Below are 6,104 nucleotides of genomic sequence, written 5' to 3'. Positions count from 1 at the left end.
CTTGAAAAAAACTAAGTCAAAGATTCTTGAATTGTGACTGCTATTTTTATTCAGAATGATAATTTGCTGCAGGAAAATTGAGAAATCAAAAAGCGAAGTATTAGTACAAACATTTGGGGAAAAATAGGCAATATCCAACTTTTCACTAAAAAGTAGTCAAGAACAGTTAATCAGCCATGTTCAGGCATAAAGGTAAGTGAAATGGTATGGACAAACATAGCCTACCGTTAGGGTGCAGCAGAGGAATTTCTGCTGCTTTTCTCTGCATCTTTAATGCTCTTTAAGTAAAACAAGCATGTGTAGGCAGTATAAAATATGGACCTCTTTTCAAGAAGCATGTTCTCTATTGCTTTCTATAATGTGCCAGCTGTTCTTTACAGCGATGATTGTTTGCTTTTGATATGGGTGTCAAATAGTTAATTTCAAAGTGACAGAAGAATGTTCCCATTTTCACACTTCAGAGAAATTATATCAGGAGTTCTTCTGACATGAATATGGAAATAGGTAACAACAGGAGAGAAAGACTGGAAAATTACGAAGATTTATTTCCAGATGCTTCCTCGTCGTCCTCCTCCATCTCCATGTAAGTGGGAAGCAGAAAAGAATAGCAAGCCTCAGCTCTTAGCTTTTGCACTGAACCTGGCTCTGTTTTCCTCTTGGTTCTGAAAGAAAAAGTTTGGCACAACCTTCTACTATGACTGAAAGAGTTGTCCAGAGTAAAAATGGTATTTTGCAATTAAGGCCTAAATAAGCACTGAAATTAATATCAGCAGGTGGATTAAACATGCAAACAGATGAATGACACCTAAGGAAAGTGAAATACTCCCTGCTGCTGTTCTCGTATCTTTTGTTAGTGATGTAGGAGCTTTTATTTGTTACCAGAGCAAGGCTTTAACTGCCCCATTTAAGTTCAGTTATCATCCACGGGGACTTCAGAGGACAAACATTAAGGCAGAGCCTTCGCTAAGGTAATAAGACACATCCAGATGTTTTTTTTCCCCTCAGAAATTAGCAACGAGGGATGCAGAAAGAATAACCCTGTCCTTTCTACCTACTGAAGTCTTGTGCTGTCTGACCACTGCTAGTATGTGGAGGCAGTGGAAAAGACTCTCTGCCTCCTGATTTAGAGCCCAGGTGCTGTTCTCCTCCCAGAGGCTCACAGTAAGTTTTGCACGTTATTTTGCACATTAAGTCCCTCACTGCAGGGCTACTGGGTCGTCTGAGCTGTCTGTAAAAGTGAAAAATGACAGTATGCCTTGGCTGGTGTAAGTCACAATAGGTCCACTAAAAGCTGAGCAGCTACAGCAGTGTGGATCTCATCAAGTAGAAATCCAGACTTTGAGTTTTTAGCCAGCACAGGAATAGTTCAACATTTGCTGAATTAATTACTCTGAGCCTTTTCCATCATTTGTGGCTAGTATATTAACCCTTGCAGAATCTATCCAGAAGTTAACCCATGTTTTTATGATAACGGCATTATATACTTATGATTGGTTTCCCTACTCATTTTACTAACAGTGCCTGTCTCGAATTTCAACACATTTTCTTTTTGGCCCAGTTTCCTCTTTTTCTAACCTGCTTTTATTCTCAAAGCATTCTTTGTGACTTGTCCTCACGCTCTTCATTTGGAGGATTATTACGTGTTGTTTATTTTTCTAAACAATCTTATTGCAAATGACTTCAAAATTATCTTCATTTGTCTGCAAATGACCACAACTGTTCTGGTATCACCCTTGTGTTCTATGTAATACCTTCATAGTTTATGTCAAACTACTTTTGCATAATTTCTACCAGTGACTGCTTTAAAACTTCCATCCCAGTGGATTCAGAACACTGCAGCAGTGATATTAATGCATCCAGCAAATTTAGATTTCATCTTAACGCTTCTCTGCAAAGCAGAAATTATTCTGAAATTTGAGGTAAGGCCATCACCTCTGTTTCTAAAAATTATCTCAGTTACACTCAAGCCAGCATAAGAGTGACAATTTGCTCTACATCTTAACTCACAAAAGGCTTCATGGAACTCAGAAGGGCAGAATCAGCAATTGTTTTCCTCTCTCTGGAGCTGCAGAAAGACACATTTGATGAAACATCTAGGCCTCCACCAACCTGGGTTAATACAGCTTTTAAGACTGGAGACCACACTGATTTCAGCTGCATTGCTGAAGGAAGGTCACAAAGGCTCCTTCTTCTCCTTGGCTTTGCAAGTAACTGATGCTTGAAACCCACTGTTGATGCCTTAAGGGTTAAAGTTAACGATGTTACAAGTGGCCTATGTGCATAAGACTTCGGCCGTGTTGTCTAGTTTGCTGGTGCTTTGCTGAAGTCAGTAGTTACTTAGTGGATTTATACAGGACAGGAGGAACCGGGAGAGGGTAAATTAAGAAAGATAATGATGATTTGTCAAGGTTGCTTGACCAGGAGGAACGAGAACAAACAGTGCATGGAAGATAAAGGAAGAGAAATAACAGATGGACAGTTGGCAGGAGGTGCTGGCCTTGAAAAGTGAAAAGTTAAAAGCAAGGAAGATGTTTTGCCTTCAACCAAAAGACCCCCAGACGCGACCACCAGAATAGATTGCACGTGTAAAAAGGAGGGACAATATGTTAATGGTTTCTTAGAACTCTCCACCTATTCCTAGAAATAATTTGCATAACCATGAATATTCATCTAGAACATGTATTTAGACTGTAAGAGGTAGTACAGAGGTGTGCATGATAGGTGGAGTGATCCCCCATGCACCCAGCACTGCAATAAAGAATGCCTACTTTCTAAGAACTCTATCTTTGAGTCTTAGAAAGTTTCTTTTATCCATGGTTTTTGGTATCACTGTTTCTTAGGAGGAAAAGGCACAGGCTTTTTCAAGTCTGTATGGTTTACTTCACCTGTGAAAACAGCACATCACTTTGGCTAAATCTGCACAATCATGCAGCTCTTGTAAGCTTTCCTTAAACACCAGTTAATCCTAACCCAGAATCTGCTTGCATGTAGGCATCATTAGCAAGCGCAAAATTTTGAACGTGAACTTGTTCCCACATTGCAGCAAAATTGTAAATTAAAGCAAAGACAATGTTACTGTTTCTCCTTCCTATTCTTGTAAGAAATCTCCCTGCTATTGGGAGTGGAGTAACTCCTGAATTGTGAGATATGAAAAAAAAAAATTCACCATCAACTTACTTCTTACAAGTGAGAAAACTCACTGGAACAGGTCCCACGGAAGTGGGTAAACCAAGTTCTGGATGTCAGGGCGGCTACAAAGAATTACTAGTCAGTACAGGGAATGGAAGGAAGGATAGTGGTGTAGTGAACACTCAAGGCTGTACACTTACCAGTCACCAAACACATGACAGTGAGCATGTTGTAGGAAATGGATGCCTCTCAGGCAAGGGTTAGTGACTGTGTGCAAATTCTTGAGGCTGGTACAGCTGCAAAAAACTGAAAACAGGTAGCTCAGACTGGCCACATGGTATATAATATAGCAGCCTGGGCTCCAGAGTTTGTTTCTTCTACCAACTTTCTCCACTAGTTTTCTCCTGCCTTCATCCCCTTTCAGCTGTATCATAGAATTGTCTGCGTTGGAAAAGACCTTTAAGATCATCAAATCCAATTGTTAACCGTTAATGTATCAGATGAATAACATCTTCTGTCAGAGTCCTGAGCTCAGTAGGGAGCATTAGTGCAACTACGATATAAACTGTGAACGGCACAGATGCAACCTAACTGTGTGCAGGGGGATTACACATTGCGTATACACCAACAATTTTAAAGAGTATTTTGAATATGGGTTGTTTTAAGGATGAGCATGCCCCAAAATCCAATCCAGGCTGAAGTCCTCTACACCATTCCAGCGACGCAGGGAAGTACACTGGTGGCCAGCAAAGACTGCTGTATTTGCTGCAAGTTGTATCATTACTCCCAGTAGGGACAGGAACTGCCCTCCCACTTCTATGGTGCACACAGTTGTTCTTTCTGACGCTCAGTACGGTGACTATAAGCTGACCAGAGATTACCCACTTCTTAAGAAATTCTGCAAAAGTGTTATGTAGTCTGGTGTTGAAAGCACAGTGCTGACAGTCAAGTGACAGTGGTTTTACTCGTCTCAGTCTCAATTTGTGCTTTGATTTTGGGTACATAATCCCATTCTCAACTCCCTTATCTTCAGTTCGTATGGTGGAGTCGAACAAGTGCTTTCATTCTGCAAGAGTGCTGTATGGGTCCTTGACGGTACATCTGTGTGAATTTCGACCTGGGAGCAAAAATCAGGATCTGAACTCCCCAGCCAATGCCCTCTTATTGACAGTGAATGACCCCAAACCTCCGCTAAACCCCATTTAACCAGTAGATGGCAGAACTTAAACTTTTATTTTCATACTGAACTATGAAGTTCAGTAAGCGTTACTGCAATTATATGAATTGAAGACTCATTTAAAGAAAGGCACTTAGGTAAATCAGTGCTAAGACCAGAAGCAAATTATAATTATTAAAATATTCTTGACCACAGAATTTCCTTTGGAGGATGCACAATCACCTCATTACAGAAGAGAAGCAGCACCTCACTTATTTAAATAACCAGAACCCACTCTGGTATTTCTAACCACTCTCTGCACTAGATTCTCTCTTTTCATATTTGTACTACTGTTGCACCGTGACAATTCTAACAGCTTATAACAGTTGGTTGTATATGACTGATGATGAAATCTGAGCATGAACTCCTTTGTGAGCTGCCAAATAAATTTACTTTCCTGTTCTTAGGACAAGCTGTAGGCCATAAGGTACAAGCTACCACCTCACCGGTTCCCAAACTCATTTGCAGATGGCTTCCTGGAGTGAAACACTTTTACTGACCGGTGGATTCATCTGAAAATATTAATTCATATCATGCTCTGCAGAACATAGTATGTTATATGATATACCCTTAGGTGCTGCTTCTAGAGACATAGCACCCCAGAGCAAACCTCATCAGGCAGTTTCATTAGACTGCAGATAGCCAGGAAAAGCAGGAGGACACACACAGACTGTACTACTGAGGGACACTTCTTTGGGATGACTACTTGAAAGGGCAAACAGCTCTCAGTCCTCCTCTAGGCTGACAGCTCTACCTGTCTATTGTCTCCCCCCTCATGGCAGTCCTAGCTCAGTTTGAGACTGATTGCAGCAATCCTGTGATTGCTGCAACCTCTGCAATCAGCTGAGACTTCATGGAGGATTACCACAACATAGAAGTCTACTAACTGATGTATGTTAAGGCTTTGTTGGCTGTAATGCGCTGAAAGCTGCCCCCTGGGAATCCCAAGTATTTGTAATTTCTTGATAGGATCAGAACGAGTGAAATATATTTAGAGGGGCAACAGTGAAGTCAGCTAGGGACTGAACAGACACGATAACACCCCCTGGACTTCTGGGACACTGCTTGGTGAATAACCTCAAAGAACACTCTAGAAAGAATGTGAGGTTACACCAAGTCTCTTGTAAAGGAATTTCCCCATTAAGACAGAAGGGACAAAGGACTGACACACAGTTCCTCATCTGCTGTTAAATAATTTTATGAAAAACCCTAAAAACCAGGAAGTCACAAGCACTGGGATGCTCATAACTGCAACATGAAAGATATTGTTACTGCTATTTGCATCCATCTTTGGTGCAAGAACTACAAGTCATTTCCTTTAACTCTGATTCAGCACAATGCATTATTGCCCAAGAAAACTGTTGGACGTCCTTGCAATCTGATCTTAAAACCAAGAACCCGTTTCAGTGAACAATGGATCTAATATAGTACTCACCTCCTAGCGGTCTTGGGAGAGAGACAAACTCACAAACTTTTAATCATCTGCTAAATAAGCCATGCTATTTTAAAATCAGCCCCACTGAAAACAATGACAGGCTGAAATACTCATGCTGCGAGCACCAGCCTGCAATAATCTTCAGAGAGCCTTGTCGTACACCCTTGAATGAATAGCCCATCTTCCAGTTCCATCGTGGCCTCTGTGTCCCTAAATATAACGAGCAGATACTGCAGTACTGCTCCCTTTCTTTCTGTGGCAAGAAGTCTTCCCTGCCCCCCCCCCCAACCCCGGCGGGCTCCCCCCCACCACGAACAACAAAAA

Source organism: Egretta garzetta, unplaced genomic scaffold, assembly GCF_000687185.1.
Source record: "Egretta garzetta isolate BGI_Z169 unplaced genomic scaffold, ASM68718v1 scaffold271, whole genome shotgun sequence".
Classification (NCBI taxonomy): domain Eukaryota; kingdom Metazoa; phylum Chordata; class Aves; order Pelecaniformes; family Ardeidae; genus Egretta; species Egretta garzetta.
This window is presented reverse-complemented; position numbering follows the sequence as displayed.